Raw genomic sequence first — 12,624 nt, forward strand, 5'->3', positions numbered from 1 at the left:
AAAACAAGCCATCAATTGTCTCTTGTCAAAATATCTCTTAGAAAGAAAGTTCGTACAAATCTGGAGGCGGCAAGTAGCAAATCATGAGCCTTTCCCACTGTGTGCATCACGGCGTCCCTCTCTCGTGGCTGTGGTGATTGGAGTGAGAGGAAGGACAGCGGGTCTTTAGTGGGAGAGAGCGGAGGAAGGAAAGGCAATCAGGCGACCTGAGCAAACACGTTGGGGTCTGCTCAGACCCTTTGCACACAGATGTGCTCGCAGCTGAGGCTACCAGGAAACAGGCTTTGACTCTGGTGCTCCCTCTTCTTGTCCTGTTTCTTTCTTTTTGCTTTGTTTATTTTTTTTCACTCTCCCTCTTTCAGCTTGTTCTCTCAGTCTTTTTTTTACCCTCCTTCATTCTCTTTCTCTTTGTCGGCCATCCTGTCTCTCCCTCCCATTTAAATGATTATAGTTAAAAAAAAATGGGCTGAAGAAACTTTGAACAGAGCCAGCTGCTAATGAGTCTGCTCCATTAGGGCCAATTTGAGGTCATCATCAGTGAGTTCAGCATAGCCTCACACACCCACAGCCCAGACCGTCCGATTAAACAGCCCCAGCTAAAAGTGGACCACTACCCCTCCATGAACCCTCCACCCTGCTCACATCTGCTGGACTGCTGCAGACTGATCTGTCGGGGTTTCCCAGAGGCCTGAGCACCTCAATTTGCAAATAATATTTATTCAGGAATTTAGGTACGTGCTGTGTTGTGAGGAAGTGTAAATGCTGCACTGTTGTGGTGAGCTAAAGCCACCTCACAGCAGCCACAACACTGGGCTGAGAGCTGCATCAGTGTGTGTGTTTTCAAACAGGGGGTGGGATCCCCCGATCCGCTTTCTAAACACCAGCAAAAATATAATGCTCGACTGCCAATAAGCAGTCCAGACATCTGTGTGTAGTGGAGTGCTCTGGGTGCTGGGCCGTGTACAGGCCACGGCTCCAGCGGTTGGAGTGCTGCAGCAGCCAGTGAGCCTGCTCGATCGGGCTTGGCCGAACTCCCGGAGCCTGAGAGGAGGAGACGGAGAGAGCCAGCACTCTTCAGAGAGGCCCTCCAGAGGGAGGGGGCTGCTGTCCCAAAAATAATACAGCAGTCTGCCAGGCCAGCGACTCCCAGGGCTTCACTCTACTGAACACACACACACACAGAAATAAACACATGTGCAGTACACACATACAAGGATGGTGTGTGACAAACCTCATGTCTGCATGGAGGCATTGTTGGTGTTTGTGGTAAGCGGAGCAGCCTAAAAGACTTACGGTAGCTGGCACATGACATGTGGCTTGCTCCTGAAATAAATGCTTGGCAAAGTGTGAAAGTAGCTAGCATGTGCTATGAATGCTCCATTTTAAAGTCCATTTAATTCGTGCTGACTCTGTAATGGGTGGGTTTTGTATACTTCTTACTTGCTAAGCCTCACTAGACTTTCAGCTCCATTGACTAAGACATTCCCTCCTAACTCACATCATGAATTGTGTGACACCAAAAGAGCCATAAAACGGGATGTTGCTTATCTTCAAAATCAAAGTGGCGTTCCATGGAAGTGATGAAGAGGAGAGATCCCGGCTGCATCGGTGGGGGGAACATGGTGGCCACCTAGATCAGAGCACCGAGAGGTTTACGACTTCAACCTGGAACTGGATGTTTCAACTCATCAGGACTCCCTACCGCCTCTCTTTTCTCTCCCCTCCACTCTTCCGTTTATCCCCCCTCTGCTGACGCTCATTCCCGCTCTGAGCTCCATCTAACTCTTCACCCCCCTCCATGCCTCTACTACTCCCAGTCTTTTCTTGTCTCCTACTCCCCCAGTGTATTTGTTTTTCTATCAAATTGAATTAGTGGAATCAAAAGGTATCCCGACCATCCCCACACAAAGCTGAATTACAGAGAGAGAGACGTAGAAGATGAAAGGAAGTGGAGCACGGTTCAGATGCAGGTCTCTTTGTGTGTGTGTTGCATGTGAGGGGCTTGACCTTTGCCTGAGACTTACTACAAAAGCATCCCTCCTTCTTCAGACCCCTAGAAGGATATCAAGGCTGCGGGTCAGGACAGTATTTAGTTAATAAAAGCACAGGACATATATTACTGCCTTTATGTGCGGTGAGGTCCAGTCACTCTGTTACGTTGTTTGCAGCCCTTGAGCAAGACCTTCACTGTTTCAATTTTAATGGGCACCTAGTCAGAGTGAGTGTGCTATAATCAGACCTGCATGTGAACTTCCTCTTTTCATGGATCAACAGAAATTCATAGAAGTACTCCTCTGACAGGAAGAGGTGGGCGCATTAAGCAGAAAACACCTGGTTAGCACTTTTCATATAACCCTTGTGACACTTCGACAACTCTTGAACCTTCTAAAATTAAGCCAAAATAAGATGTGGTGAAGATGTGACTGGCAAAGCTGTAAAAACTGTCACTCAAAGAGGCGCTGAGCTGATAGCTGTTAATCACTGATGAACTCTGTCAACAGGAAACAACCGCATCCTGAACTACCAGAATGCTAAATCTCACCGATCTCATCGAATGTCAGAAATTAGTCAGAAAGAGCCAACAGTTTTTTGATCTTGCATCATTTTTGGATCTCCCATTACCCTGACGGTCCCTTGAGATTTTTACCACCTCGGGCCAAACAGTAAAATGCCACTATAGCAAAGTAATTACAGCCACACTGAATTTGACTGAGAAAAAAGGTTTTTAGATCTGAGAAAACATGAAAACAGGAAGTGAGAGGTTCGAACAGGAAATTCTTATTTTATAGTCACAGAACCAATTACCCATGAGCATGGGGACCATATCTGAAGCTTGTTTGTTGGATTTTTTTTACAGAGTTACAGCATCTTCAATCTAAACCACCAGCATGGTTGATATAAATTAGCTCAGAGCTTTGGCAGCTCGACATTGTTTCTTTAGCACCTATAAAACTGCAGCTGCTGTAGTTTTTGAGAAGAGCAGAAACTGTAGACAACCCACCAGTAAATCAACAAATGAAAGACAGCTTCCGTTTGCATCACTTAGTTATTCAGCCCTTTTCATGGCAGGAAACAAAAGATTTGCACAGCTTATGATGTATTTGTTTCCTGAATTACAGCTACTTTTAAAATGCATTGCTACCTGACCTGTATAATGTGATCTCTACACACACTCACAGTCTGATTAAAAATGTCACTGATAAAAGTTTTCCCTTGGATATTTGGATTTCTGACAATAGTCCAGTAAGAATGCTTGAGCTGGTGGATGGATGAAGACTGACAGTGTGTCTCAAATCGCATACTTCCATACTGTGCACTCAAAATTTTCAAATTGAGTGTACTAAACATACTACATACTCACTGGCTTAGTGCGCAAATTTTGAGGGTGTAGTGCTGTCTCAAATCGCATACTGCCGAGCGCCGTAGCGCCCTCTTCTTCTTCTACGTCTTATTGTCACTGGCTTCCAGCGCATTTCCGCCAAATACCGCCACTATTTGCCCGCAAATTTTCAAAGCCTTTTCAGTATATATTAAACACAGCTAATAACATGATCAAAATATCAAGATATTACCATCTTTCATTGTAATTACAATGAATTTCAATCGCGCTTTGCTACGCCATAATCGGCGCCAACAACATCTCCTCCTCCTCCTACTGGCTGAAGATGTCCCGGTATGTATTGTTTATTTTTATCTTTGTCTTGCAGAGCGAACGGCCACAGCTCTCTTCCGCCATTGCTGCCAGAGGAGGAAATGAGTGCATTAAGTGTCCACAGCTGCATACTCAAAATCTGGGCCGATGTGAGTACATCATCCGGGTACTTTTGCATACTCATTTTCCGCATACTATGCATACTGTTTTTCATTTTGACGCAGTATACTCAAAATTTTGAGTATTTGAGTATGGAAGTATGCAATTTGGGACACACTGTGAGACATTAAAGACATTACTGCCCACGAGTGTTTAGGATAGCATTGGAAAAAATTGAGCATATACCAGCCAGAAATTTTCTTTATTATTATATTGTCAACAATATTTTGAAAAATGTTAAAGTTTTTTTCCTTCCTAAAACATTTCAGATTGTTGAATTTTAAAAGAGAACATTTTAATATTAGAGGTATTGGCTTTAATTGTCCTCAGGATGTTGTGTATCCCTATTTACAAACCTATGCTCAAACTTTTACAGACTGCTTACCTTCAGAATATGTTACGAAAGTTCGATGCGCGCAGATAGCGTTGCTTGTTATTACGAAAGAACAGAAGTGAAAGCAGTAAAAGGAATAGGGAAAGTGTTTCAAGTCATTCTTCAGTGGTTCAAAGTAAACATCATTGCTACACTTCCTGGTTAGACTAAGTTTACAGGGTAGAGTGAAATCATGATGTGTTTTAAGAGTGTATAGAGTTAAGGTTGAAATGTGGTACTCCTGAATGATGATCACAGCTCATACATCCTACCAACCTGCCTCTGCACTAAGCGAAGCTACTGTCGTATCAGGGTGTGGACATGCAGAGCATCCCTCCCTAAACTCAGCACTGAAAAAGAGGTCAGTCTCCTCTCACCAGGGACAGGAAGCATTCAGGATGTTCACCTGGGACAGGTAGTGTTCAGCTCTCATTCATGCCTTGTACTGCCGGGCTGAGGCCCTTCTGCTCACCTGCTCCGACAGACAAATTCATCCCCACTGTCTGAGGACAAATAAGCCCATTCATCTGAAGGCTCCCATTGACAAACCGAGGGACAAGTACAGTACTAATGCCTGGGAGGGCTCAGGGGAGTGGGCGTCTGGACCTGCCATCCTCTTCCGTGCCTGTATAATGTCCCTGGCCGTTCTCAGCCCCCACCTCGCTTCACTTGCTTTCACTGGAAGGTAACTGGAGAAAGGTATGAGTGGGTGAGTCCAGGGCACCTTGGCCTGTGGCCAGGACTGTGAGGATGGGACCCAGGTGCCTTCCTCTACATGAATCCTCTGGACGCTCCCACAGGGACTGATGACCAGACAGAGAGCGGGAGCGCTGTGGAGGACAGTAGGAGCCCACAGAGACCTGCTCAGAATCTCAAGCTGTTCACTATGCTATTGTCGGCAAGGAAGGATGGTTGCTTGTGCGGTGGATTAGGTGACAGAGCTGCTCTGTAGGTGCCCTGGATTCCCTTTAAAGCTTACTTCATTCACATGGACACAGTTCTCCTCCCAACAAAGCATAGTCTCTCTTAAAGTGATAAAAAGTATTCAGGTGACAGCAACTTTTCTGCAGAATGCACCTATGATTTCAATAAGGTTAACATGTATGTAGAAGTATACATGAGAAATGATGGATGAGGCAGGGCCCCGTTTCAGTCCCGCTCATCGAGTCAGTCACTCAGAAAGAGCATGAGATCAGGGCACTCTCCACAACTTTCCTCATTGTTTATTTTCAGTAGTGGATTTTGTTGTGTCTGTTGGTTTGTTAGCAAGTAGTCGTCATGATCAGTTCAAGAAGGCTGACACAAACACACAGGGAAACAAACCAATTTAAAAGGAGGCAATAAACAAAAAACCTAATGTGCTTTTTTAAAAAGACAAAACTCGAAAAAAACAAACAAAAAAAACAATAAATACCATAAGGACCCCCTAAAAAGAAAGAAAGATGAGATTGTGATTTCTTTGGGACAAATTATGGATCTGAAGAGAGCTTTTAGATCCGAACAGCAGATATAAATGGATGAAAGAGAATTTTTCATTTTTGACTGAATCAACATTTTTGATTGTCCAAAAGTCGGTGAAAGTCTGTATTTATTTTTGTTGCATGATCGCCATGATAATCTAATTAATGTCTGTTTTATAGACAACCTGCCAATCATCTATCCGTCCTTGTTTAACTTCTGTTTTTACTTCAAACTGCTTCCAGGGACAAGGGACACGTGCAGACCTGCAGCCATTACACTGAACACCAGAATTCAGTGGAGACAGAAATTATCGGGTGCATCACGCATGCATACACTCACACACGCACCGTCGGCCTATCTGCTGGGGAATCGGTATGAAAAAGGCGTTGTGCTCACTCATTGGCTCAGTTGGATGTTGCAACCCCAGCGCCTAACTGGTTCTTATCTCCCCTGAGCAGACTGCACAGCTTGATATGTATCTGTCATATTTGTCGGAAAGAAAAGACACCGCGGTGAGAGCATGATGAGTCAAAAAAAAAAGAAAAAAAAGCGGGCCAATGACACAAACTATGCTACCTGTGGTTTCTACATGGCCATGATCATTCACATGTATGTTTTGGTAAACACAGCAGCGTTTGGTCAGCCATGTAAAAACACTCACTCTGGAATAGTTACTAGTTTTCTTGCATGTGGATATTGTAGTACACCTGATTTTTCAGATGCCTGCACTGGTGCACTCTTTGACATGTCATGCTGTCCTGCAAGTAAATACCAAGCAAAGAGCAGATTGTCATCATTCCATCATGGCCATTACCATGACGACAGATAAGGCCATGTCCTGTTGTCGTCATAGCAGCCTTGCATCAGTCCAATCAGCTGCTGTGGCTAGCTGAGCTTCTGACTGTGCGGGTGTGAGTGTCTATCTGAGGGCTATCTGGCCTGATAAAAGCTGGGAGAGAGACAGCAGAGAGACATGTCCAGCAGCAAGAAGCTCACAGCTCTGAAGAATCTGACTGGAGTACAAAGCTGACAGTGAGAGGCTTCAAGTGTCAGACACAGGTTCTCCATAAACGCACGCTGATCCTTGCAAAAACAAAAGTTGACATTGAGTAAAACATCACAAAGTGGTCCCAGTTTTTCTTGCACACCTCATCCTTTTCTTTGAGTACGTTGGGATCGGCTTGACTAAATGGGTCAAAGGTCATGTTGGCAAGTATCATCGCTGTTCTCTTGCTTTGGCTTGGTCGATGCTTTCTCTGTGTGACAATTATGCCTCTGATTGACTTTCAGTCTGCCAAACCATCATTAATTAACATCACACACACACAAATACAGAGCATCTAATCCAGCTAATCCACCCTGCCAGTTGAACAACTGGTAACACGGTTAATCACCCATGTAAAAACAAAGACAAGACCAAACTGACTGATAGAACTATTTCATTTTACCCGTCTGATTGAAACATTTCACCCGTGTCATGGTTCACTGGAGATCATCTTGGAAAAAAAAATAGAAAACAGAACACGGAAAATTAATTAAAAGTCAGTGATGTAAATGGTTTCATCCAATTACTGGTGCAAATAACAAGCTCTGTAGTATGATAACCCGCATGTACACACACATCAAATTAACTGAGGAGAAAACAGGGAATCAAACTCTCCAAAGGGGCACGGCAGGACAGGGGAAGCTCTCTCCTGAAACGAACTATGAGCGGAATATAACTCTCGACACTATGACCCCGGGTCGTGTTCCAACACCCCTCGTGCCTGATGTGACATCACAGGCTCAGGGGTGGGTTAGTGGGGTGTCGAAGCGAAGTGTGCTGAGACGGTAGGCTGAACTACAAGCGGACAGAGGCAGAGAAAGGCAGAGCAAGACAAAGGAAAGTGTGGTGGCTGAGAGAGGGCTCTCTGATTCGTTTCCTTGGCAGAATGACAAAACTGTACGGAATGCAGCGGAGAGGGGAAAGAGAAGTGATCAAGAGCTCAAGAACGAAAAGAGGGGGAAAAATAGACGACAGACACACAAGGGGAGAGAGGCCTGCTGAATAAGCCAGGATGGCAGGGCCTTCCATTGATTCATTTCCCCTTTCCCACACTATTACCATTCTCTGTCTCCCTCTCCCTCTTTTTTCTCTAACTACAAACATCAGCTGCATGGCCGCCGCTTCTTTCAGAACAAACAGCATCTTTTTGAAACGGTGAAGTATTAAAATGAGCAAAAATTATGAGCTGAACACTGACACATAAAGATCTGTGCATGCCAACTACACAGCAAAGTCAATGAATCCTGCAATTCATTTAGACACATGCAAGCCAGCTGATGTGCAGCACAGACAAAGCATATTGAGCACACACACACACATATACACACCCTTTATTAGAGTGGAGAGGGCAACAGGCCGCCTCTGTCAGCCACATTTCACAGTGGCCTATCATGGGCAAGCGTACCAGGCCTGCGGCCAACCACGACTTATGCACTGGGTAAACACAACCACCTCGGCTACATGGAGTCTTACACACTCCTCGAGTGGTGTCCAACACGCGGGCCCAGTCTCACATGCAGGCTGCGTGATGAATGGAGTGTAAGCATCAGTTATGACAGCATTACTAAGCCTCTGTGATTAAGAGCCACAAACAGACCCTGTGTTTCCCTGCAGCGACAGCTCTGTCCATCCTTTATTGACTGAATCTGGACCTCTGTCAAGCCACATCAGCATTTTGCTCACAAATACCACCTTGGTCTAATGTTTCATTTTTAATTTGATAGTGATGAAATACAGTAGCTGGGTAAAGTACTTTTAATACCTCCATTATACTTAACAGGCTCTATATTGAAAACTGGCAGCAGATCCAAGCACACACATACACTCACACACACACACACGTTTTAAAGGACAGCCAGAACATTAGCACGTCCAAAACCAGTCTCCAGGTCTCAGTGTATGTCAAGGTTTTGATGTTTTTCTGACTTGAATTGACTCTGTTCTCAGAACCGACAGAAGTGAATCCTCTGATATGATGGTTTATCCAGAAGCCTGAGCTGAAGCCTCATGTTTACACAGTGCTAAGTCAGGTCATGAGTCATTCGCTCAGTTATTCAACAGCTTGAATGTAGTTTGGCTTCATTATATGCCCATCATGTGACAGCAGTCAGCCAGTGTGCCCCCCTCCACGGCTCCATAGCTCCTCTGCATCTTCTAATGCCCGTCTCTCTCACCCCCACCCCCCCAACCTTCACTGGCGCCTGTACGGTTAGTTAGGGATTGCCACAGGACATCATGTGACAAACAAGCAAACACACACAAACACGCTACCCAGTGTGTGCGTACGGGCACGCACGCACACACACCAGCAGTTGTACAAGCATGTAAACTACAAGCAGCAGCACATTCATTCGTCATTCTCCCTTCCATTGACTTCTTTCATGTGGGCTCAGTTGAATAAGCAGAGCAGCTCCAACAAAAAGATCCTTTCTACTGGCAGTATCAAGGCAGTGTGTCCATGAGTGTTCGTTCCAGTAGTGGTCAGACACACCTCAAGGCAAAGTGTTATCACTTAGTTACTTAAATCCTTTCCCAATCTAATATTTGTTACTGCTTCAATTGTTGAGTGAATTTTCACTGATAATAAATCAGCAGTTTTCCAAAGTATTTATATGGTTTGTCCTTTGACGACTCCGCTGCCATTAATATTTCTGAGAACAAGACAGTTTTAGCTGTAAGCACTTTGATTTACTGGGGGGAATTCTTAGTTTTTCTGACGTATGGACCTTGGAACAACAGGAAATGTTATCATCTTGAAAGAAAGCTATTATGAAGGGGACAACCTGTTGATCCCCACACTCATAATTTGAGCTTCTTACCAACAGCATCCACTCTGACCCCTCCCATCCCCACCTTCCTATAACCACACACACATGCACACACACCTTCACTTTTCATCCTGGTCTGGCTGACTTCCAATGGGTGAAACTCTAGACAGCACTGGATCTGCCCTTTCTACAAAATTTAGGAAGCCATTAGCAACATCAAGTCATTACTTGAGGAAAAGGGAGGGAGTGATGCATGGGGGGAGGGGGTTGTTGAAAGAGAGGGAAGAATAACTGAAAGAACAACACAGACAGACAGACAGAAAAACCCATATCAGATTACCTCTGTCCTCCATTACTCCATTAAAATAATGTCGAAGGACCCATTTCGCCTGTAACAAACAAAACACTACCAAGAGTTACCGCACTGATACACACACCCACCCACATACACACCCTGTAGGTAGTCTCCCCTGCATGTGCATGCACTGAAACAAAACAACATGCACAACTAATTCCTGCTCAATGAGCCAGCGTGGGTAAGTAAAATGTAAATGAAACAAAAACAAACAGAACACCACCTGTGAGATTTACCATAAAGCCAGCTGATTTCTCATTTCATGCCCCCAATACTTCTGCTTTCCCCGACTTTCACTCTCACTCTGGTTACTGCGCTGTCACCCCAGTACTAATCCAGTTCAAATGTAAACAGGCTTAGGTCTTCATTCCTAACTTAAACCGTATCAAATGTATCAAAGCAAGGGCTCAGTGGTGTCCTCGGCTACAGAGGGGTCAGACCGGGGCCACACGGGGCCACACACTCTACTCAATTAGCCCGAGAGCCAGTTAGTCTGTCTGTCCGACACTGTGTGCTTTTCTGCTTGTGTGTGCTGCAGACAGAAACACTATGTCCCGTCCATAACTCTGTCTGTGTACATTGAGCAATATCTGAGTGTGTAATCACACATGAGTGTGTGTGACTGGATGTAAATGGTGCTGTGCATCGGGTTAATAGGTCAGTTCGCGGTTATAGGGGGCATGAGTATGAGTATATAATCCACTGTGTATGTGAGTGTGTTTGTGTGTGTGTCTAGCAGAGACATGGCGTCTCAAAGCTGCATTAACCAAAAGAGAGAAAATGTGAAAGGTTGTCTGCAGGCTAAGAACAATCAAAAGTCTGTGTCCTCTGCAACATCATTTCTTTTCTAAGTTAAAAGGCCTGGGGCAAGTCCTTGTTCGGCTTTTTTTCCACCAACCCTAAATATCCTTTTCTTTTTTTTTCGTGGAAATTTCAAATATAACACAGAACACAGTCTCCTCCGAGATCAGACATTTCCTTTTAAAATGCTGCATAAAACTTAAGTGGATCTTTTATTACTATCTCAAACAAGTGTCTTAAACCAAGAGAAAATTACCTAATATGAACAGTTAATCACAAAGCCACAACTTGAAAGCAGGAAAAGTTTACCCACTTCAGAAAAGTGAGAGATTAAATCTCTTATTTTGCTTTCCTCTCAAATGTAATCAGGACATTAATTTTTTCCTGGGAAAGATTTTCACATCCGACATGAAATGGTTTTCCCAACATAAAATCCTGGCATCTGACCTTTGACCCTTTCAATATATGTTGGTGAATCTGTGGTTGATAAATATGTGAGAAAAAGCTCCCATTATCTGGCTATCTTGTTCTTCAATTGAACAAGAGGCAGAGGGGATGGCTCCCAAGAGACTTTCATTACAATCAGTTTTCTTGTCAAGCCAATCTCATCAGCTGGATATCTTACTCACATTCACAAGCCTGGGCCAACTGGATACAATCAAACTAATTAGCAAGAGTGAAACCACTTTCCAGCCTCACAAACTAATCTAAACTTTGCCAAACACTTAATAAGATTCAAACATAATCATAATATTTAATTACTGCCAGAGTGATTCTGCCCTGATAAGTAATCTGTATCGCTATGGTCAACATATTTTCTCTAGGAGACTCCTAATGTCCCTAAAGGGCCCTTTAGTAAAAGGGAACCTCCTTCAAATCTCAATCCCAAACCCATCACTCTTCCTCAGGCCCTCAACTGTCAATCTGACCCTGATCTGGGAACCCAGTCTTATCTGATCCTCCAAGACTCCCTTGGGGGGATGAAAGGGTAGAGTTGGGGAGCCCTAGCCAAGCCAAGCCAAGCCATGTCTACACAGGTCCCCATAAACAGCTCTCACAAAACTCCCGCCTTCACCAGTAGCTGCACCAACTGGTGAAACTGGTTTAAAAACGGTGCAATGCAGATGTTAAAAGGGCAAAGGCCCAACAATATGTTTTAAGACTGGGTTGAGAGGAAATGAAAATTTATTAGCCATAAGCCAAACAGTTGACCATGACAAACATGATAAACCCAATATACCAGATTAAATCAATGGGGAGATTAATGACATTCTTAAGTAAAAGCACCAGAACCAGTTAAACCCCTTTCTTAATATTCAATAAAAAAAGAACATGTTGTCTAAAAATGTGCCTTGATTGTAAATTTTTTTAAAAAATCGGTGCATCACTGATCTATATTAAGGTGAAAATAGATCACCAATGAAGTGTCACATCAATATCATGATTTTATATATATATATATATATATATATATATATATATATATATATATATATATATATATATATATATATATATATATATATATATATATATATATATACAGAATATTTACAGATTTTTTCAATTTACAAAAATCAACATGCTGCTAATAGAATACACAAGAACACATTTTCATCAAATACACAAATTAACACAAGTACAAAGGTACAGGACACATACATATAAAGGAAAGAAAGAAAAAAAAAAAACCAAACAAACAAACAAAAAAACCCAATGTGGCTGCCAGTTCATGGTACATAGTAGTAGTAGCAGTACAAAGAGTTTCAAATTGTTAGCACAAGAGTAACAGTTCAGTAATGGGGTAAGCGACATGAGGATATGGTAGAGGAAATACAACCTTGGATCACCAAAACCATCTCATGAAAGCAAGATGATGTCACAATATGCCAAGAAAGGTCTCCAAACTCTCTCAAATTTAATCTCTGCATAGGTTTTATGCAGTTTTTATTAAAAAAATATCAACTACTTTTTACTAAAGCTACCATAGAAAGGGATGCTATGTAAAGG

At 43.2% G+C, this 12,624-nt stretch overlaps 1 long non-coding RNA gene across 1 annotated transcript in view; it reads right to left on the reverse strand.

The window, feature by feature from the left end:
• LOC141798989 (uncharacterized) overlaps nt 1–12,624 on the reverse strand; it is an 80,810-nt gene that overhangs the window by 18,589 nt on the left and 49,597 nt on the right. The window lies entirely within an intron of this gene.

This window comes from Halichoeres trimaculatus, unplaced genomic scaffold (assembly GCF_033239565.1).
Source record: "Halichoeres trimaculatus isolate MK-OKI-2021-1 unplaced genomic scaffold, fHalTri1.1 fHalTri1_scaffold_1, whole genome shotgun sequence".
Taxonomy (NCBI): Eukaryota; Metazoa; Chordata; class Actinopteri; order Labriformes; family Labridae; genus Halichoeres; species Halichoeres trimaculatus.